The sequence below is a fragment of the Psittacula echo genome (assembly GCF_963264785.1).
Source record: "Psittacula echo genome assembly, chromosome: 2".
In the NCBI taxonomy this organism is placed as follows: Eukaryota; Metazoa; Chordata; class Aves; order Psittaciformes; family Psittacidae; genus Psittacula; species Psittacula echo.
In genome coordinates, this window is record NC_137737.1 from 38997046 (window position 1) to 39020791 (window position 23746).

Here is a 23746-nt window from a genome sequence, read left to right on the forward strand (position 1 = left end):
GCACAAGGGAGTAAGAAGGTAGTACCACTTCCTGCCTGGCACTCCCTGAGGTATGCATCCTGTGGCTCACAGGGATCAGGAGGTGTTAGGTAGAGGTGACAGTGAGGTTTGTTCTTCTGGCTTTGCTTTTCCTTGGAGCCTTACCTCAGGGGTTTCAACATCCTTGGGCAGCCGCAACCAGCAAAGCACTCTGTAATTCACAGTGATGGCCAGACGAGGAAAGGTGCAAGTGCACATTGTGTGTTTGGAGGATCAAGAACACAGTACAAGTTGTTCAGATTCTTAGCCCTAAAACTGGTTTGCAACCTGACTGAAGGGATTCCTGTCAAGTACTTGTTTTTTCTTAACAAACCAATGTTTGTTTTACTGGTAAGCTGCATTTGGCTCTGGTGTGGCTTGAGGAGCAGAGGAGGGGGAAGAAAAGGGACTGTGCCCTTTTTGCTTCTTTGTTATAGCACAATGTCCAACCAAGAAGAAAGTGGAATTCCTTATGGCCTCATGACATATAAGCTCCAGAATAAACAAGGGTGTTAAAATTCCTGTCAGTATAAATGACAATGTATCTTTTATAATAATAGACCACATGCTGTAAGGAAATCTAAATCAGTCTAAGACAAATCAGTTCAGGCCAAAGAAAACTTTTGCTCTTTCTAGGCAAGTTCTTCGGCAGCTGATAAAGTGACTTCTGTTTAGAAAAAAAAAAGAAAAAAATTCTAGAAATGTATTTTCCAGAAAAAGACATTTCATTTTATTGTTCTTGTATGTTTTGTAATCATCTGAACAGAAAATCCAGTTAACATTGCCTGTAACTTCCCAACATCTGTACCTAGCATTTCCTTGTAGTTTCTTATTTCACAATTCAATTTCTCCTTTTTATTTTAGCCTGTAGACTTTCTCAGGGAACTAACTCTTTCTTGCATTGCCTTTCTGTTGAGCAGGCAAGTAGGAGTAAACCCTGTTCTTGAGAAAGGCAATCATCTTGGCAACAAACAGGAGATGATGCCAAATTTCTTTGCTATAACATTTTTGCCACAGGTGCTGAACAAATACGTTACTATGCTTTGAACAATATTTTCATACCACAGATCGTTTTTTCCATTTTGCAGTTTTTCTAAACAAACCAAGATATTTCCATGGTAAAAATCTACTGTGATAAAGTCAGGCCTCTGTGCAGTTATAGGGACTGTTTATAGTAGTTAAGAAGCCATATGTTTGGAAACCAAACTCCTGAGTGTTTGCCCTGTGACCTAGGTAAGAAAAGAATCGTGGCATTTCCTGAAATTGTGGCTGGCTTTTGGTGTGATTGTCTGGCAAGATGGACCTACTTTGTAAGAAAAATGGGGATTGTTTTTAAAATGAGCCATTTTTCAGATAGTATCACCACTGGGTGATGGTCTCTTAGTTGCATTTATGCAGAAATGAAGGTTGTTAGGACAATGGCAGTCTCATTTGGAAAGACAGAAATTTCTGTAATGTCCTGCAGAATGGATTTCACTTCTCCAAAATTCAACCCTGTCTCATCTCACACATGGAAATGAGACCAGCATGTTTTCCTGATGATATTTTTTTTTTTCTGTGTAATTAATATGTAAGATTTAAAAGCTGAGGCTGAATTTCTGTCTTTGGTAAATTGCTGTTGCTTTGATCCCACGAGCCTTCCAGATGTCTCGTTAGCAGAGATGGCTGGAAAGTATTGAGATATAACTGTGTGTAATACCTGCTATCCTAAGGCAGCGCGGTTCTCAGTGAGATTTGAAGGCAAACTTTGTGCTTTGTGTTGGTGTTTTTGGAAATGTGGCATGTGACAATATTTCCTTTTTTAGCACTCAGAGCTTTCTATCTATCCGCCCAGCCTTCAAAACTGAGGAGGACTGGTTACTGTCCACTCTTCAGCAGCACTTTATTGCCAGCAGTTCTCATCATCCAGCTTTTGGTGAAGGGAAGTAAAGGAAACAGCATTTGCAGTTATGTTCTCTGAGCTCTTGCTTGTTCTTGCTCTTGTTCACAGTGCTTTGCAGCTGGCGGGTTAGTACCTCCAGTTTGTCTCTTATGAAGCTGCCTGTGAAAGTGCTTCGATGTCCTCTGACATTTCTGGGTGATTTTTGGTTCTGTGGCAGTGCCTATATGTATATTATTAGTTTGGAACATATGGATGGGGAACTTCTTAATGGCAGGATCTAACAGGAAGAAAAAGAAATGGATAAACAAGGAAGAAAAGACTGAATTCTTAATGGCTTTATCCAGGTACAGTGGCGCAATCATTTCCAAAACCCAAAAAGATCAGACTGAAAAAAATAATGAGATATGTTTAAATGTGTGTTCTGATTTTTTAGCTGTTGGTGTCTGGGTAATGGTAGCAAAGTCGGGCAGGAAAATCTTCAGAAGTGGTGAAATGTGGAATTCTTTGTAGGAAATGAAGATGTTCACAGATGATGGCTGTGGAAACCAGGGAGACTTAGCGCTTATAAAGAGGATTGTTTTCATTCATGGTTTTGAACAGACTCACTGAATTCACTGTCATTGATAAAGTAGATGAAGTAAATTGTGAAACAAAATTGATGTTACACTGGACTGTTCAAAACCATCTGTTTTTATCTGATATGAATGCTATTACTCCTTGTTCATGTGAATGGGAGATAGAATCATGGCGTATTTCCACTATACATATCTTCTATATTAACCATTTACTATGTATTTTTCTTGTTTTACAGACATTGAAATCTTTTTAATATATAATAAAGACAACAAGGCCTGTCTTCAGGCATTTGTTGCACAGTCTGTTAGAACTGCCACTTGCAATCAAGACAATGAATCACAAAAATTCAGGTGGATCACTGATCATCAGCTTATGAGTGTGAGGCTGAACCTATGCCTAGGGGTGCTGTTGAAAGAAGGTTAGGCTCTGCCCTGTACCCATGTAACCGAACAAGTGAGCTCCAGTGGTAGGAATGCAGAAATGAAAGCTTCCTTGCAATCCAAGGAGAAGATTTTTTTCAGTCCTGGTGATGAAGAACATGATAATGTTTTGTTAAAGAAGGGGCTAAGTGAAAAGAGGAAGTGGAAGATCTTTGGGGCCATGGATGTTTTATGTTCCTGGGGATATGAAGGTACAGAAAATTGATTCTTTCACCTTTTGCACCAGTTTCTTTGTGAGTATTAGAGTGTTTTGGATCTTTGGCTCTGACTATTCTGATTCCTTCAGTAACCTTCAGAGTTTTAAAAAATCAGTGTACTGAGGTATTTAGCCTTGAATTTAATGTTATATTTATGGCCAAGTATGTATTGCATATATATTTTATATATATTATATATACACTATTTCAGTATATTAATTATGGGATATTAGTATTAAAAGTATTACATATACTTCATATGCTTTCTCTGTATTCTCTAAATATGTAAGTGTATACAGATATACCTGCTTTGATACTATATGTAAGTATTCTCTAAAGTCACTGTTGCTTACCATACTGTGTTACTACGTTGTTAATAAAGAGTATAAACACCGATAAATTTCTTCTACAGCAACACGGAAATGAAATTACATCCTCAAGAAACACATTATGAGTGGGCTGAGAAAGAGCTGGAAGTACCAGCGTAGGCAGAGGAAGCATGGCTTTTGTGACTCAGCAGATGAGGATGCCCATGGAATGATTGTAATTAACAATGCAATTGTTATTGCATTAATAATAAATAATTAATGCATTAATCCCTTTGTGATTAGCTGAAGTCTGATTGTTCTGAATGGCCTTTCCACATCTAGAATGAATTTTCTAAAAACCACCTCACAGGATAGTTGAAGTATTAAACTCTGAACCTTGCATGTGGGAGCTGCTCCACTGTATGTGAGATACTTAAATATTCACTGGAATAAAACTGGAGATGAATTATCTAATCTGATGTTTACTTTTTCCACGAAGTAGAACTTCTAAATATTAGTTCCTCCTCTTACACATTATATGTAAATCTTAACACTGTTTACAATACCTTATGGTAGAGCTCTGGAGCCTTAAGTTTGTAAAAGCATCTTGGTCAGAACAAAAATCTAGTTGTAGACCACATCTATGAAATATTACCTCAGAATAGTGCTGTTTTAAAACATATGTCAGCAGCTTAAGTCTGAGAAAGTGTTAAAATTAATTTTGTTCTAAGAAAGGTAACATGGAAAGTACTTTGAGATGCAATTCAGCCATTAAGAATAGGCTTCACATTTTTCAGTTTACATCCATTTATTATTTTCCATAATGTGCATTTTGTCTTCTCAGAGACCTTTACACTGCTTGGAAATGCTTTTCGTGCACTGTGTGTATTCCCTTTCATGTACAACAAGCAGTCGTATGCCAAGTACACAGAGGCTGGCTTGTCAGATGGCTGGCTATGGTGTGCAACCACTGCAAACTATGACACAGACCAGCGATACGGATTTTGCCTGTCAAAAGGTAAGTTCACTGTTCCCCTGTAGCTTGCCTCTGGGTGGTATTGTCAAAACAGCACTAGCAGAATATGAATGTTTATAATAGCACATATTTTACAATAATGTATTTTAGTATATGATGTATTGCTACATTCTGAAGCTTGCTACTCAAGGACATAAAATGTGTCATTAAGATGTGGTGAAAAGTATGATTGAAGAGTAAAACAGCATGCACTCCCACTAATTGTGGGAGTGCTGATAAGCAGCATGATAATTTTGAGCTCCTTGCTGTTTTCCAGCCAGGATGTGTGCTGTCACCATTGTACAATTCTTTTCTGAGGACACCTGCTGTAATGGATGTGGGCACAGAAATTAATGAAGTGGGAAGATTAATGATGAAGTTAACATTTCAGTCTTCATGATTCTTGTATGATTTTGGTTTGGTTGGTTTTTTTGTTTTTTTGTTTGTTTTTTTTTTTTTGTGTTGTTTTTTTTTTTGTTTGTTTTTTTTTTTTTTTTTTTAAGTGAAATATGTCCTTTTATCCATGGTATTAAGTCCTATTCATGTTTCCAGGGAAGCAGTCCTTCCACTCCATTCTGACAGTTAACTCCATAGCTCCACCCCTGGAATTTCTCTACAACTTCAATCACTTTCTGAAATCTTCCTATCAATAAAAAGACATGCAATATCTCCTTTTCTTTCTGGACAGCAGTTCCCACTGAAAGCTGTGAGAACCAGCTCTAGCCCTGAATTTAGTATCAAAACAGTTCTTAGACAAATCTGAAATCTGGGGTCACTTCCCTCTCCATCTCCCCTTATAGACTTGTTCTTGACAAGAAAGCTTTGCATTCAAGGTGTTGAAGGCTTGTCCTAACACTTTTGAGCTTTACCCTATGATCCTCCCCATTGCTCCTGTTAAGCATTATGTCTTTTACTGTTGAAACTCCCCTTTACTCCAGTTGATTCAAAATGTGGTTTTGATGTGGTTCAAATCCATAGTCAAATATGCTTTCCAAGTCCCTACAAAGACATCTAGGGCGCTAAGCCCAAAAGGCATGTGATGACATAGGGTCAATGAATAATTTTCAAAGCTTTTGAAAGTCAGTCCCAGCTCTCAGTTCTTTTTTCCAATTCAACTTCATACAGTCTTTTGGGAATAATAATCTGATTCCATTCTGTATTGTGCTTGATTGAGTGTGTATAGATAGTTCTTCAACAGATCAAAGATGCAAAGGTAATTGGAAGAGGGGTACAACCCAGCTCAGCACCATTGTAGTGCACGTGTTCTGAAGCTGTGTGATAGGCACATGCAGAAGCAGTTTGGAAGGTGGGGATTTGTCTAAGAACTGTTTCTATGGCAGGGGGGTTGGAACTAGATGATCTCAAGGTCCTTTCCAACCCTAACTATTCTATGATTCTATGATACTAAATTCAGGGCTAGAGCTGGTTCTCACAGCTTTCAGTGGGAACTGCTGTCCAGAAAGAAAAGGAGGAGATGTTGAATGTCTTTTTATTGATTTCCCTTCAGATTTCTGCCACTGCAGTCCATGCCACACATTTTTCTATGTGTTTGCTGCTCTTCTAGTAATTTCTGAATTATGCATCTTCATGGAACAGGAGGCAATATTGACAGCTCTATCTGTCGGTTTACAGACCTTAACTTCATCCTTCCCGATCCTGCTTGTAACAGTTTTGGTGCTCTTGAAAGAACAGTGCAGGTGATTTTTAATCAGAAATCCGTGCATAACAAGAACCTGTGGCTCATTTGTTTCTGTGGGGGAGTCACTATCATCCCCAAAATAACTATTTTCTCCACAGATAAAGACACCTGCTGGACTACAGATCTAATAACAAATGTCCACTACCAAATAAACTGAATCAGCTCTTATGTGGCACCAAGCAAGGAAGAGCTGTCAGCAGCAAAATGCAGAATTATTGAGCATCGCAGACATTCATGAACAGATATACCTTAAAGGTAAGGAATTGAAGGAAACCCTGACTTACGTTCAGGATCTGTTCAGTCTATCATCACAGCTAAAGACTACTTAGTATGGTTTTGGCTAATGTCCATGGACCTAAATAAGCATGAGTAAGCAAACAAAATATTTACACGTTAATATCAAAATCACTGTCAAGTTTAAACAGAATCCAAAGCGTTCCAGTACCCTGCAAGTGTAACTTTGACTTCCTGTTTAAAAATGTTCTATTAAAACTTTGAGGGTTTTTTTGCTGTGGGTTTGTTTTTTTTTTTTATTTTGAGGAAAAAAAGGTCTGAAAAGTAAACGGAAGTTTCATTTTTTTGGTCAAAAGGAAGCTTTAAAATTGAAAATGAGAAATAAGAGATATCTTTGTGCCCAAAGAAAGAGGTGTTTGTGCCAAATGAAGTTTGATATCTGATTGTTTTTCATTCATTTGACAAATTGAAACATATCATATATTCATAGTTCCCAAATCATGGCTCTGCCTACCCATGTATTGCTGGAGAAACAGTATGGAAGAAACTTTCTGTTGTTGTTTTTAATGATAAATTTAACTTCTAAAAGCTTTATTGTTTATACTTACACTGTACAAAATAAATCCAATGTTGTAAAGAATTTACCCTATTCTACAAAAACACTTTTATTTTTTATATACTTTGTAGGATCTTATCTGTGCTCATTTGCATTAGGTGATAGAATAAAACAGGATTTTTTTGTTTGCTTGTTTTTTACAGTAATCAAAACTTTGATATATTTCAATATTTCAGGTATCTCAGTATCTAGAGGCATGTACAGTTAGCTATTTAAGAATTGCGAGTCTTCCTAGAGACATTATTAGTGATACTGCTAATAAGAAAGTGATTTATAAAATCATTTATCTTCTTTTGGTTACATAGAGTTAACAGAAGGTACAGATCCTGCACTATGGATTGGACTCAACAGACTGGACTTGGGGAGTGGATGAGAGTGGATTGGAGGCAGCCCTCTCCAGTACTTAAACTGGGCTTCAGGTAGCTATGACTTTGATTCTCTATTTCAAAATAAAAAAAAAAATACATACCTTAAATACTGTTTTAAATTCTGTTATTAGATAGATATGCCATGAGATATGGATTTTAGCTTTTCTTGCTTTAGCTTTAGAAAAAGTTTTATTTTCTATAGAGATATAAGCCAGAAACTTGTATGTACTTTGAAACTATTTTAGCTCTGAAGGCAATACTGCCTTTCCCAAGCTATACTGTCTTCCATTTCTTGTTTCTAACAATAAAACTATGAGGGGGTTACATGTTCATATCCACTTAAGTGATATTACATTTCTTGCAAACATGCCCACTACTAGAGAGCTACCTCAGTTCTTTCTAAAGCTGGGAAAGACATGATCTCTGGTGCTCTCACTTCAGCCAGGAGTGATCTCCTCTTGTGCATCTTTGAGCTTAGAGGTCTATTTGCTTTTCATAAGAGTTCACTTCTTTCACCTGTACCTTTCCAGAAAGAAGCCCTTCTCCAGAATCTGAAAAACTCTGCATGGTTTTAAATCCTGAAACAAAAGCTAAATGGGAAAATTGGGAATGTGATCAGAAGCTGGTTACATTTTTAAAAAAAAAAGAAATTTTACCTTGGTTCCCTCAGGTAAGTTTATATATGTTGATAATTAAAGTAGAAGCCATTATGTGAAATGCTTGGCATTCATGTTGACATGGATGAGCAACAGAAGTTTACTAGAAATATAAGCTATTTCTCTTGTGTCTGGTTTGCTTTTTACAACCTAGACTCATACCTATGTTTACTATGTTTTAGATCCATTATTTCCTTATAATGAGAATTTTCAAAGAGAATTCTTCATTTAGAACTTCTGCACAGAATATGTGAAATTATTTTCAATGTCATATTCCTTGCATGGCATTTGAACTCCTCTAAAATGATGATATTTGTCCCAAGGTGACATTGGGCCTATTAGTTGTCCAGATGGATGAGTACTGTATATAGATCACTGTTATAAGATCTTCAGGGAGACCAAAGGATGGGAAGAAGCTTCGGCCTCTTGTCAGAAGGAAGGGAGTCACCTGGCCAACACCCAAAGCCTTAGGAGCACAGCCTTATGGTGTCTCGGCTTGGGTACAGTGAGTGTTTCCATGGCAGGGCTTTTGCCTTTGCATATAAGAAGGACCAGTTAGCTGAATTGAGATGCAGCAATTGTACTAACATGAAATGCATGCATGAAGCAGAGGTCCAGTGGTGCTAGGCTGGTGCAACACTTTCAGATTTAAAGCAGATGCTGCCTTCTGTGCTGCAATTTGCAGACTTACTCAACTGTCTTGACTTGTGCTTTGCTTTGCATGAGGGTAGAAGGACATCAGTCATCTCAGTGAGAAGGTTTCTTAGTGAAAGGATTGTGAAATATAACTTTCACTTTGAAAGAATGCTTTTTATGGAAAAACCACGTATCTGTACATCTTTCTGTGCATTCAGGGAACTTACAACATGGCTTTAAGTCATTCTCTGCATCTTGTGGTCAACCAGCAGCCAGATCAGCAAACTCACAGGTCTTTGCATAATGGAAGAAGTGACGGAAGAAACCTACTAAAGAAAAGTTTAGCTCTCTGCACTGCCAGATGGAAATGATACGCAAAGCTAGCCAATGTGGTTTCCACGTAGTAAGCTATGGAATTGCCTGGGCTGCCTAAAGAATAGTACTCAGGTCACTGGATCTAACGTGTCAGTGTAGTGTTGCCATGGTCTTTTTAATATCCCTGGCAGAAACATGAGGAGTCTGTAGACCTGTTGCTACTTTTTGCCCCTGTTAACTCTTTGCCTTTTTCTATGATTACGGTAGTGAAATACCTTATAAACTGTTGAAAAAGTGGAAGATATTCAAGGCAGAAAAAAATTTTACTCAGAAAGGGTAATTTTTCCTGCTTGGTGTCTAGCCATACAAGGAGATATTTTTGTTTCTTATACTTTTTGATTCTGGTATCATACAATAGTTTTGTGACTACTGAAGAGTTTGTGAGCATCCTTCTGTATCTTTCTTTCTCATTTTTGTGAAATTTATGCCTAAATTTATGCCTAAATGCCTAAATTTACCTTTAATTTTTCTTGCTTTCCTTTTGTTAAGAATGCCTAAAGCCATAGGATCATACACTGGTTTAGGCCAGAAGGAACCTTGGGTGTCATTACTCCAGTCTCAGCTTGGAGTACAGCCAGCTTCAAAGTTAGATGTGGTTGCTGACAGCCTTCCCCTGCAAAGTTTTGGACGCTGTCAAACCTCTGATGTTACTTATTGCCTAAACAATTGATCTAGAGCTGGTGGGTGTGGTCTTAGGGGCTTTCTCTGCTTTTTTCATTTTCTTGAAAGAAGCTTTAAACCCATTCATGCTTCAAGTTACATAAACCCAGTATTTTAAAACCTGACCATTGCAACAAAACCTAAAAAGTAGTTCTATCATACCAACATAGTGTATGAACGTTGGGCTGGTAATTGACTCTTTTCCCACTGCTATGAGGAAGAGAAGTAAAAATTCTCAATGAAGTGCAGGGCTTTTACTACATTCTAATTTTCCAAAGTATATTTTAATATCTTTGTGTTCAAAATGATCATGCAACACTAAATTTTGTTTCATAAGTTTATGAAAGGAATTATATGTTCCAGAGCTTGAAGGTGCTGTGAAAAGGATGCAATGGCATAAAGAGGTCTTCTAATTCAGTGTTTCCATGTGTCAGAGTCTACAGACAAGCTATGGATTGGGCTGAATGATCATAAAGTTCAAATGCATTTTGAATGGAGTGATGGTACACCAGTGGCATACACAAAATGGCACCTGGAAGAGCCATCCACCTGAAACAACAGGCCAGGAGATTGTGTACTGATCGAGGGCTGGGTAATATTATTTAATACAAATTTTAGTTCAATATTGAAACTAACTGAAAGTCACCAATGAAATTACTAGGGCTATAAAACAGATCTCTGAATGTAGTTTGAGTACATTCTCCCCTTATCATCATCCCTTCTTATCACTACCAACTGTAGCTGTACTATTATAACTCAGTCTAATATATCACTGAATGTGAACATATATTTTTTTTTTGTTATCAGCCAAGGGAACTGGATAAGGTAAAAAGAAATCTGTTTCAATGCCCGGTCGGTTCCGTGACAGTGGATGGTAGGTGATCTCTGACTGAGGTCGTCATCCCTATTTGGATTTGTGTTGACAATGTCTTCTGAATTTTACACTTTAAGCTTGCATTCTATTTTACAAGAACTGGCAGTATTCATGAAGAGATAAACAAGAATTACTGGCAGGTCATGAGTCTATTCCACACTCATCCCTCTGGTAGAAAAGTTAATAATCTTGGAGAAGAGTCTGAAATGGCAACTGTAAAATAAGGATTTTAAGTTAGAATGAAAAGAACAGTATCGAAGATGATCATGTCACTATTTCTTGTGATGCTAAGAGAACTACATTCACAAAATCATGCTGTGCAGAAGCACAGAAAACAAGATTTCAAAATGCCATGAAGGAATCTGCTCTCCCCAAGATATACAATGTCCCTTCTCGTGATTTGTCTGAAAACTTTATCAAAAATCTTCAGTAAGGTTATAAAATGTAAAATAAAATAAAAGCAATAAAAAATTCAGAAGACATAGAAAAATTAAACTTCTGTAAATGCCAAGAGAGGACAGCTTGCCAGGGAATCTATGGTGCCAGCAGATGATCAAAGTATAAAGCTAGAGCTCAGATCAGTCTGGAACAGTAAAGAAAAATTAGTTTCCTTGCCTCCGTGCTCACTGACAAAGAAAATGGCTTTTGTGCTGGAAAGTTTCTTTGTGAGGGTATGATTAGAGAGTCTATTTCAAGCTGAAATACCAGGAGACTAGATTATGGAACAAATAGATGACTTGAAGAATAGTAAGTCAGGACTAAGCACAGCTGCAGAGGCATCCATGCGCTGTAAAGGTTACATTAAGCAAACTGTTCACTTTGATGTGTGAGTACCTGCTAAAACTGCCTTAACAGATAAAGGATGAAAAAAAAGCAAATTTGGTGTCAACATTTAAAATGGTTCCAGGGAGATGTGGCAAAATACAGAACAATGAGTCACTGGTAAATTAGCAGAACCTGTACTAAAGAATAGAACAAAGAAGATATAGTGAGAAAGAGACAGAAAATTGCTTGTGCAAAGGGAGGTCATGCTTAGGGATCTCCTGCAGCTCCCCACAGGAGCCAAAAGCATACAAGTAAGGGATAGACAGTTTGTGTGGTCTATCTCAGTTACCAAAAGCCTTGAAGCTAATCTGACACAGGAAAGCTCTTGAATAAAAATTATGATCAAAAAGCAGGGGATAGAAGGTGTGATTTTTTTTTTTTTTTGTGGTTTGGGGTTTCTTTTATTATTTTTTTTTTTATTTTTTTTAATGGTTGCTGTTTTTTACTGTAGAAGAGTTCACCATGTAAGTGTGTTCACTATAAGGGTGTCCCATAATGATCTGTGCCAAAACCTACACTGTTCAACATATTTACAGACGATGCGGAAAAGGTGAAATAGTGAGGTGAATAGATTTGCTGATGATATGAAATTATTTCTGATAATGAAGTTGTGCCTGTGAGAAAACACAGGGTAACCTCATTAGAATAAATTACCAAACATGACTGGTAAAATGGCAGGTTAACCTTTTCGATGGACTTATAGCTGACCATTTCATTTCACAAGTCAGTTCCTGGCACCATGACAGACATGTCCATTAAAACATCAGGTCTCCAACAAGCAGGAATCTAAAAGCAAACAAAAATATTAAGAATACCTAGGAAATGTAGAAAAACCACAAATAAGCCATTGTGTAAGTTCATTATGCGTATTTGACTGTATCTTATGTGATGTATACACCTCTGGTTCCCTCTGAGAGAATATATTAAAATTACAAAAATGACACAGGATAAGCTTCATCATGTCTCTGTCAAGGTTTCCATGCCTGCTGTATGCAGGCACAGAGGGTTTTGTTTCCATCTGTTTGAAAATCACTAGTGACCAAGGTTATGGTACTGGATATGAAACACTTTTAATGTAAGTAGAAAAGAGGTCCTCACTTGAAAACACTTGTTTTCACTGTTGAATCATAGAATAGTTAGGATTGGAAAGGACCTTAAGATCATCTAGTTCCAAACCCCCTGCCATGGGCAGGGACCTGGCCTTGAACACTGCCAGGGATGGAGCATTCACAGCTTCCTTGGGAAACCCATTCCAGTGCCTCATCACCCTCACAGTAAAGAATTTCTTCCTTATATCCAATCTAAACTTCCCTTGTTTAAGTTTTAACCCGTTACCCCTTGTCCTAAAGTAATTTCTCCATAGAGTTTTTACAGATGAGATATAAAAAGAAATCATGGCTTGAAGCCTGAGAGTTTTGTAGACATATAGGAGGGATCTGGCCACCATTAACAGTAGAGATGAGATACTGTTACTAAGAGGAGCAGTATAGTGAGTATCTGCTGTGTGTTTATCTTACCAGGTTTAAGAGAGATTTCATATGAGCTATTATGAATGCTCTTAAATGATATCTGAAACATAAGGATTTCTCAAAAGCAAAAAAACTGTGATGCTTAGAAATCTTATCTACTCATGAATGTTTTTAACTGTTTCATGTAAAGAGTTTTTTATATACAGGAAATTTAAAAAAATCTGATATCATTATTACTAGGTAGATGGAATTGTAGGGGGTGATATTTTTAGTAAGGTAGAAAACATGACCAGTAGATTTACTTTTGACTCACCCTGAAGCAGTCTATGCTGAGACCATTTTCTGAATCTGTGAAGGCCATTCCTAAGAAAACAGAATATAGAGGAAATACAGATTCAATACTACTACTAAGTCTAATAATTAAGCCATTGCCATTGAGTCACAGAAATATGAGATATTTCTATGAAGAACATATGTATCTGTATGCCTTTCACCAAAGGTAATGTGGTAATTATTGCAACTTCACTGAACTTCGCAATGTGCTCCAGAAAGTTTAACAATGTGCTTCTGTATTTTTTTTTTTTGATGCTCTGCTTTGTAATTTCTGTTAGTGACAGTCACTGTAGCTCTCAGACATTTTGGATTGGTTTATTTTCCTTGAATCCAGATGAAGGATTTGCCCGGAGTGATGGCTCTCCAGTGAATATTTTAATTTTTCTTTTAATTTGCTTGCTTAAGATGTTTTGGGGTCTTTACTGGTATCCTCATCAAAGAAAACACTAACCCTTATTATCATGTTTATAATCATGGCAACGACTAAAATCCTAGCAACACATTTGAATACATAGAAATTATCTGTATCTCTTTAGGAACTGCACAGCACTCAAATAAACTTTCTTTTCCGTATAATAATATGAACACATAACGTAGAACATAAAAATTCATCATATCAGATCTTGTATCCTGTCCTTGGCAGTGGCTGGAAGCATCTTAAGAGCTAATCAAACAGCAAAGCATATTTCCCAATATACTTGTGCATTCCCCCAGTAAGTGATGGCTCAGGGTTTTTCATAACTGGAGCTCAGACCTGTAATCTAAATTTATTTATTTCTATGAATTTGATGAGTCATATTTCTTGAGGCCACATAAATATCCACAGAGGTCTGAAATGTCCCTGCAGGATTCCCCTTCTTATTACCCTTTCTTTACTTCTGCTCTCTATTCCTTTTTTTTTAACACAACTAATGACATTTCCTATTATCCTGTCAAACATTAGTTTCCGTAAAAGTTTTGAGAAGTTATTTTATCATTGAAAATATAATTGAATTCTGGAGTTCATCAGAAGGATGTTTCACTGGTCTAAAAGTGAGTCTTGACAAAAGTTTAGGTAAGCAAAGATGATCCCTGCAGCTCTGAACATGTAGAAGCAAACCCAGTATTTTATGTAGCTGGAGGTACTAAATGTGTTGTTTTCAAGGACTGAAGGCAGTCCTACATAACAAGTGCAAAGCAGAACAAAATAGTCCTATAATATTCTAAAGTGTATTAGTTTTCCCCAAAAAGAAATACAAAAAGAACATTTTTTTCTTGAGTAAACACCCAAAGAGAAGCTTGGCAGCTGTACGGTTCATATGCATTTTCACAATTTTCTGTCAAAGATTTCCCCATAAATTGGAGTGATACTTTACTATGCTGGATTTCATACCTATAAACACACACAGTTAAACCACGCCCCATACCATAAAGTTGAGCTTTAATTGTGAGATGTTAATTGTGAGATGAGAATCCTAATTGAAGTGTATTAATAACTACTTGTATATTTTTTCTTTAAGCTGGATAGATGGAACTCCAGTAACCTATGCGGCTTGGGCGCCTAATGAACCCAGCTTTACAAATAATGAGGAAAATTGTGTGGTAATGCTCTCAGAGCAAGGTAAGTAACAAGACTAAACTATTAGATTTTACTTGTCTCTGTTTCGATTATAACTGATGCTGTTGAGCTTCTACTGTCAGCTGTCACACAATCTTTTATGGTTGTTTTCTGCAATTTCTTTACAGTGACAAGCCAAGAAGTTGCAGTAACTGATGTAAATACCAGTCATGGAAGAATCTCTGTCCTTAGAATTGGGTGATTTTAGTACTATGTTTAATATAATGCAGATGTCTCTGGATATTTAAGATTGATATATCCCCCTTTTTTAGGGCTTTTCACTCTCTCTAAGTAAGAGGTTGAGTGGGCTCTGTCTTCACTCCTATGAACTTAAGAAACATTTATGACAGCTAAATGAAACAGGGGGATTAAAGGTACAAGCCAAAGAGGAAAGGAGAAAGACAAATACATCTAATGACCTAAGACTCTTTCACGTTTGTAATTACTCTTCAATGCAATTATCTTGCAAATCCTGGAGCTATTTTTTTCTCTTGGTAGTATTTCTGTAACTTAGCTGAGGCTAATGAGGTTCAATAACATATGTGTAATGAAATCAATCTCTCCATTTATGTTTTACAGAGAATTCACTCAGTCCCACCTGATGTTCTGCCTTTATATGGAGACACCAACAAGGTTCACTTTTCTAAACACAGGCATCTGGTCTGATTGAGATGCATCCCTCCTTCTTATTGGTTATTGGTTATTGATACAGAAAGCGACAGTTATCCCACTGGTCCCTGTCATATCTACCAGCTCTGCACACATGGCTCAGCATTCCTGAGCTTGTCTCAAATGATGCCAAAAGTTTACATGTGGGAAGCTGTGTTGGACCATAAGGGAAGCATCAAGCTTGAGTTGACAACAAAATGTAGCTAAAGTAAGCTAGACCTCTGAAGTCTCATTATGGTCACATGGAGATCTCATCTGTAGACCCAGCACTGCCCAAAAAACAATTGGTTTACTTCAGTGCAGTATTCAATTGCCTATATGTAGGTGACTGTAGACATCTGTGATGCCCTAGAGTTGAGCCACCTGACTGAAAGCTTCCCACAGAAACAATGCCATATCTGTCAGTTCTCTGCAGGTACCTTGCATAGCCTCTCAAATGGTACTAAGTACCTTTGTTTAGATGAATAAATCCTGCCCTAGCTCTTTATTGACTATAATAGTAGCTTAGAAGCCTAATGTATATCTTGACAACTGAAATGAGGTATCTTAATCTGCAACCTGAATCCCTAGATAAGATTATATTAACTTGAGAAATTTGCCCCCAGAACGTGGTACATATTTCATAAAGTGTGTTTCAACACTACATTGTGCCTTTATCTTGATCCAGTATTTCTGATATCATCTATTTCTGATCCAATTTCATTTCAAATTTACTTGCTGGTATATTTCCTCTGCTGCCTGCAATGTGATGATGCCATAGCTTGAACAAATCGTAAACAGGTACACACACTGTGGAGAGCCCTGGATAAGGGTAAGGCAGTTCAAATTAAGCACTAGTGGCTACAGCTGTGTTACTATTAGAGCTTCAAATGGCTCATTCAAAGCTGCCATGGTTACTTTGCCTTCACATCAAGCTGCAGCCTGAAATATAAAACACAGAACATTGTGTTCTGCTAAAAAAATAAAAACCAAACAAATAAGAAAAGCACAACTCCCAAAAAGCCCAAACAAACAAACAAACAAACCTCACCTAAGAATAAAGGGGGTTTTTTTGTTTGGTTTGGTTTTTTATCACGCTTTTCCTCCCATAATTCTCCTACTCTTTCATGGATGGGAGGGGAGGATGGAGAAAGTAGAATGAACATGAAGTTAATTGATGAAGAGAGTATTTCTTCAGAGTCACTGGCTCTTTCTTCCTAGTCCTTTATTATGTTTTTCAATTGCTAGATGATAGCCCAGTAACTAACAGTGCTGAGCAGCTAAAGTCCATAAACATCTTCTGATCGTAAAAAACAGTTGAGTGCATAAATGTAGTGCAAGGCTTTCTTACTCACTTTCAAGATCTGTGCAGTAGAGATTAGCTTCTTTCTAACTCAAAATGAGAAGTGAGAAATTGTTACAAATACTATGCCATCTTGACTTACTTACTCAATCTGATTATTTTTAGGCTTATGGCATGACATAAACTGTGATTCCTCCAATAAATTTGCATGCGAAAAACATAACAGTTCTGTTAATTCAACATTTGCTTCTCTGTTACCTCCTGGAGAATGTCCAGAAAGTTGGTTTTTCTTTAACAACAAGGTACGTCAACAAATATGTCCAGCAAATTGTGTAAACCAGTGGAACTGTAAAAGTTAAGGGGTTTGTGGTTATAAAATAAATTTGGAGAGTAATTATCCAGTCATAACATGTTGGCTGGATGGATGGGCTTTTTTGAAGGTGTCTATAACATTTACTTTTTCAGTGAAATACAGTAGGAATAGATGTATACTGAACAAGTTTCAGAGAACATAGTTTGTGCAGGTTTAATATTGCACTGCTACTGTTCAAAAAAACCCGTCCTCCTCCCCATCTCTTGTTTCATGTATTTATGTTAGAAACCAAAATTTGTAAAAGTCAGTCTTCAAAAACAAAACAAAATAAACCCCCAGAAATAAAGCCCTTTAGATGGAATAGTTTAGAGAGAAGGTATTTGAGCAATCCCTTTGGCTTGTACAGGGTTCTCAAAGCTTTGAGTTCAGAAAGATGATGTCAGACTACAATTGGTTTGAGTTTAGTTTTACATTCACACATGGCCTAGAAGTCTTCATTGCTGTAATAGAAGAATTTGTACCAATCTCAGCTGAAGCTCCATTTGCCAAAGGTTGTGTTGTCTACTTATATATACTGGGCTACAGCTGCATTCTCAGAGTGTTAGGTCAATGCATCAAAGGCTATTTCATATACTTTGGTGGGACGAACATTTATAACTGCAGTCATTGGAAGCAGAAGAAGGCACAGTAAGGATGACTTCCTGGATCTCTGTCACCCAAAGACACCTTTACTTGGTATTAAATGATCCCTCTGTTATTGCAGGAAGCAGGCAGAAAATGTGAAAAGAGATTATGTACTTGACGTCATTACAATACGCTCAGATGATACTAGACTCCTCAATTACACCTTCTGTGATGAGGGGGCCTAAGTATCTCCCTGGGTAGGCAGTCATACTTTCTACTCTTGAGCTCTGTCACTTATTCTAGCCCTGATTTCTTTTTCTGGAGAAACATACATCCTATATGTAGCTAATTGATATTAGTCACATACAGCAGTTCCCATCTTTTCTAGTTTGAATAAAATACTTGTTTTTTTCCCAGAGTTTCAAAATATTTGCTTCAAATATAACAAGAAAGCTCACGTGGCATGCTGCATGCGATGCTTGTATTGATTTGGGAGGAAACCTGGCTACCATACAAAATAAACAAGTGCAAGGTACATATGTTCTAGTGAAATCAAAAAATACTAATCTCTCACTAAAACTGTAATAGGTTATAGGATTATCTGATGAAATTGCTTATTAACCAGGTCAATTTATGCTTTAACTCCAAAGTGTGAAACAATAGCTAAATTGTTGCATGTAGAATAAAAGTGTGTGTTTCTAGTTCTTGCAGTTTCTCAGTTTTCATGAAATTTCCAGTCTACTTTGAGCATGGTTGCACAGATCCTCTGAACTGATGGGCACCTGGGAAATGTACTTTAATATGGCCTCAGTTCTGGGCTTTTGCACATTTTTCCTGTTTTGGGTAAGCCATGATAAGCTTTGCTTAATAAAAAAAAAAAAAAATAAATCTTTGCTTCCCTTCAGCTTTTCTCTTCTATCATTTAAAGGATACCACAACTAATGTTTGGATTGGGATGAATGATATAAATAAAGAGTCCACAATTCTTTGAACAGATGGAAGCACTGTTTCCTACACCAACTGGGTTAATGGTACACCAAAATAGAAACGATTTTACTTTGACTATTATGACTTGGAAACATTGACAGGCACCACTGTGGAGGTACAGAAAATTTAAATAACCTGTTTATTTTAGGCAGCTATATGATTTTCCTCCTCTCCCTTTTCTCTGCCACCAGGCTTGAACGAGGAGGATAGGTGCTTTAGCTCACCGCCTCCTGACTAACTTTTGTAACTGCTGGGTATCTTCCCCTCTCCTTCAGATAGATTGTGTCTTCATCATGAAGTTAGGTGGGAAATGAAGAGATGATACCTGTGACAATGAGAGAGGCTATATATGTCAGATGTCTGTTTAACCCAGTCTCCTAAATAGAAAGAGCAACTCAGGAAGATAAGCTTGAATATATAATCTGATGTGATTTCTTCCAGCTCTGAATCTCATTCTAAGCATCCAGGCTTTCAGAGCTCCATCAGTCTTAAGGCTTAATTATAATTTTTTTCTACAGAAATTGTTGGAGAACTACTATCTTAATTGCAGTTTTGTACTTAAATAATGAATAATACTACAGAATAATAGATGGAAATGTATTTCTTCTCAATTAAATATGAGGCTTTTAGGCACCCTCTTTAAATGCAGTGCAAAACCATGCTCTTGCAGTGATCTACCTGCGCACCTGGCGGTCTCTGAGCAGAGCATTTAATTCTCTCTTGACATTTCAACTGAATGCATGTGATGTCTATTGAAATGTACAGCCTTTTGGCTGTGTCTTTATTATAGAAGAATATTGATTTTTTTTTTTTTTTTTGCTTTTTTGGTACCAAACTGAGTAGTGAGTGTTGACTTTCCTGCTGGAGAACTTTAGTTATGCAAATCCCTGCTGCCCAGCCATATAATGGGAATAGAGAAGGCAAAGCACAGATAACAGTATGCTTCACCTTCATTACAGCATCAGTGAAATCTATTCCCCCCACTTCAATCAGCTTCTGTAGCCTGTTCACTCTCATAGCTAACTTGCTTGTAAGAACTCCCTCTCCCTGCACAGCAAACATATAGTTTTAGGGTGGCATTTTTAGTTTGCTTAATCCCAGTTATAGCTCTTCTGAATGCATTCACATTTCAAAGGAGGAAATACATACTGCCTGACTCAAACGCAGAGGCAGTTGTTCAGGCAGCCCCTACAGATAGGCTAACAACTTTGAGTGAACAGGGAGTGGTGATCAATTAACAAGCATCAAAGTCTCAGGCTGTGTGACAAGACGGTACAACAGTAAATGCCTTAAACATCTAGGCCTATGTCCTCTCTACCAGTGATCTGAAATAGGTGTATACTCAGATATCCAGATTTAATCAAAACATCTTAAAGCACGGGAACTCAAATATCCAATTTATAAGTCTTAGTCTGCACTAGTCAGGCCTCTAGAGAGTACACTCTCTACTTAGTAGCATGCAGGATTTCGCTTGTTTTTTTATAGTGACAAATTTGTTTCATGTTTTACAAGAAGTTTGTTTTGGGCCTTTTTGGTTTGGCTTTTGGTTTTGGTGGTTATATATTTACTTGTTTATTTTTCACAAATTGTTCATGATCTTAAATAAAGATTTCTGACTTATTGTTAATATTGGACCTTTTATCTTGTCGTGATTTAAGCTATTTTTTGATAGCTTCCATGCTAAAGATGAGTGGCATGTTGTAAATTCATGCAGTCATTTTTTCCTCCGTACTTACTACCCAGTCTCAAGTACCAATAACAAATCCATCCTTTGCCTTTGCCCATTATGATAACAGTAGCTATTCAATCATCTCATCCTAAATGCAGTGGGAAGAGGCCAGAAAAAATTGCCAAAGAAAATCTGCAGAACTTGCCAGCATTTTGGATGCCTATGTCCATTCTTTCCTGTGGATCCAGATGCTGAAATATGGAAACCCTGTATGGACTGGTCTTAACAGCAATATTGTAAGTGCTGGACAGATGGGAGGTGCAGGTGCTTGTTGAGGTCTCTTCCTCTTCATAGACCTGCTGAGTGCCCAGTTCATAACAGTGCTAAAACAACTGTACTTTGAAATGGCTTTACTGTGCACATACATAGTTTTCTAGTGGCCCTGTTAGAGTTATTCAAAGTCTTTCATGTATCAAATGGAGTGAAATATCACAGAAAAGGTTAAGTAGGTAGCAAGAGATGAAAGTGGAAAGCTCTAGAAAATGGTAAAAAGAAATAAAGGTGCAGACTGAGAGCCACAAGCGAGGATGTGCAGCTATTGTTAACTAGCTGTTAACCATTCTGAAAGTCTAACTCCATTATATAAAGTGCTACTTATAACTATTATTATGTTAATAAATATTATTATGAGTATTAGAGAGATATTTTAAGATTCTGACTGTTAAATGTCAAGTAACCTTTAGTTGTCAAAAAACTCCCAGTTTTAATTTATGTAAAGCAGAGCAGAGGGAAATTCTCTGCAATTGCGTCTCTTCATATGGGATTTACTAAATGAGTCTCATCTGAGTTACTTGCCATGTTGTAGAAATTAGTGTTACTTCAGGAAAGCCCTGCTGAAAGCAATGCTCTGCTGAACACTATTCATATGTAGCTCTTGTGTAACTCAGAGCACCCAGTGACATTGCTTAGAACAGTGAATGGTGTTTAAAAAAGTAGCACAGGGCTGCTTTTTTGCTGAAAAGCTCAGATAGGACATACATAGGACTCTGTATTTATGTGTCAGAGCTTTTTATGCAAAAAAACTGTTACCAGAACTACTCTGATTTCAGACTGGCAGCTATTACAAATGGATGGATAGCTGGAAACCAGGTACCCTGAATGGGCATCAGGGGAACCAAAGGCTTGTGTTTATCTAGGTATTAACAGTACTTGGAAAACAGCATCCTGCAATGAAAGCTAGTTTTCAGTTTGTAAGATATCAGATGGTAAGCAAATGAATGTAATAATTTTAAAGACACATTCTTAATTCCAGTAGTCTGCCTAATCCTACAAACTCTGCTCTGGCTTGGGCTAAAATACTCAGAGGAGTATGCCCCAGGATACAACTTACCTCCCAGTAGGACGTGCAGGTTTGCTTTGGATGATAGATGAATTCAGGCACATGAAAGCTTCCTGTGCAAATGGATATGGCTGCACTGCTTTCATGGTAGTCATAACTGTCTGCATAAGTGGAAGCTCTATATTTGAGATATTTTGCTTTTTGAGATGTGAGCATAAATCACATGAGATTGTACTGTAAGTGCTGGGAATGTGCACTGTCTGTATGGACTGCAGCAACTGGCTAAGTTCCCACACTGAGCCAGTTCTCACTGTCACTGAGCTGAAATACAGGCAAAGGTTTCACTCCTATTCACTGTTGCCAGAGCTAAAGCAGTTGTGACATAGATAGAAGGGCCTTGGGAAAGCGAATGATACTTTAACTCTTTGTAGAAATATGCAGAGGCTTGGTTTCTTGTAGAATTTTATAGAATTGTGTTGTTCTCTCTCCTTGAGGTTTTAAGGCTGCATAATGTAGTCTCTTCCTGATGAGAGATTCAAGATAGATTTTGCCCCTTGAGGGTGGCTTCCAAGTTAAACTTCTTAGTTGTACGTTCTGTCTGCATACGCAGTGCAAGCTGAAGACAGATAGATGTGAATTGCACACGTGATCAGAAACAGAGACTAAGTTGGCAGAGGCATGTTCGCTTGTATAAAGTGACAATATATAGAGATCAGGCAGCCATAAAATATGGGACTATGGTAATCAATGTTTTGTTAGCCTGCAACAGCTTTCTGTGTTGTGAGAATGCATATTCAAGATCTGTATCATGCTTCAGGGTCTGATTTCCTCAGAGTACTGACAAGGCAGTTAATTAGATGCTGCAGGCTGTCATTTATTTCCTTGTCCTGAGAGTGGAGAAATAAGATGTATTACACTGTTGATTGCCTGACTCTTCCCGTTGTCTGAGCTGAAGCAATATAGGAATAGTCAGGATTAGAGGTCCAGCAAGTTAAAGCTAGGTTAGACTATTTACAGACATATCCTACTCATAGGTTACTCATAATGCAATGCCAATTTCAAACTATATGGCTTCTTTAGCTACAGCTCCTACGGACCCTGCTCAGCTGTCTGGAGACTGTCCTGAAGCAGCTGACCTCTGAGCTTGCATCCCTCACCATGGCCGTTGCTACTACATTGAAGCATCAGCTGGGACAAGCTTGGCACTGGCATCCCTTGAGTGTGCTTGGTTAGGTGAGAGCCTTCATTGTCAACTGATGAGAGTTTTATGAAAGTTTATCTAAAACTCACATTAAAATGTAAAATCATTGATATAAAAAAAATCATAAGAAATACTTTATTTACCTACCATGGTAATCTAAATCTGACACAAAGAAAACAAACTGACATAAGAGACTTTGTGCAGCCTCCTGTCCTCCCAGGGGCTCCAGCCTCCCCAGGTGTAGAGCTCTCCATCAGCTCCTGGCTTCCGGGGCACCATCCTGGGGGTAGTGGTGGGAAGCACAGCCACTAAGCACTTTGAGGCCTCTGTTCTCCTCAAGAAGAGATGGTGAAACCAATGCGGTAGTGAGCAAAATGCTTTCAAAGTTATTGTTTGTACAGACTTGAAAGAGGAGGTCATTCCAGTACTTGCTCATGTAAGTTATGACTGCTTCCTTCTTAATGCCTTTCAAGTGCTACCTTGGTTTTGGTAGAAAACATGGATGCATTTGACTTTCTTATCCATACAGTGCAACCACTTGGAAATATAGAAGAAGACTTCTTGATAGGACTTTACTGAAATGTGAATGGTAATGTCTTGCATTCAATATTTGATTGAAAAATGAGAAAATTGAGGACAGATATTTTTTCAAAAAAAAAACCAAACCAAAACCCACGATCTTCTGCTGAAGAATGAGTTATTGTTACATTTTTTAAGCAATTTGCTGAGCTAGGGAGTAAAAATATCCATGAGATAGATAGATTTTAATTTTTTTTTACTCTTTAGGCAAGTATGCTGTTGCTCTTTAGGCCCGTGGTTGTGACTAGATAATACGGCACTGGACTTTATCAACTGGGATGAGAGAGAGTTCAGTATGGAGCATC

The 23746-nt window shown here is 37.6% G+C and overlaps 1 pseudogene across 1 annotated transcript; it reads left to right on the forward strand.

Annotated features, from left to right (window-relative positions):
* Positions 1-1967: 1967 nt before the first annotated feature.
* LOC308216909 (macrophage mannose receptor 1-like) lies at positions 1968-23441 on the forward strand (annotated as a pseudogene). The gene is made up of 20 exons: positions 1968-2025; positions 2712-3107; positions 4266-4439; positions 6234-6390; positions 7291-7404; positions 7884-8023; positions 8333-8514; positions 10115-10272; positions 10488-10554; positions 12743-12868; positions 14183-14235; positions 14681-14781; positions 16895-17031; positions 18084-18198; positions 18572-18768; positions 18929-19004; positions 20368-20618; positions 21432-21587; positions 22742-22889; positions 23336-23441. The product of its transcript is annotated as a macrophage mannose receptor 1-like (transcript).
* The last annotated feature ends 305 nt before the right edge of the window (positions 23442-23746 follow it).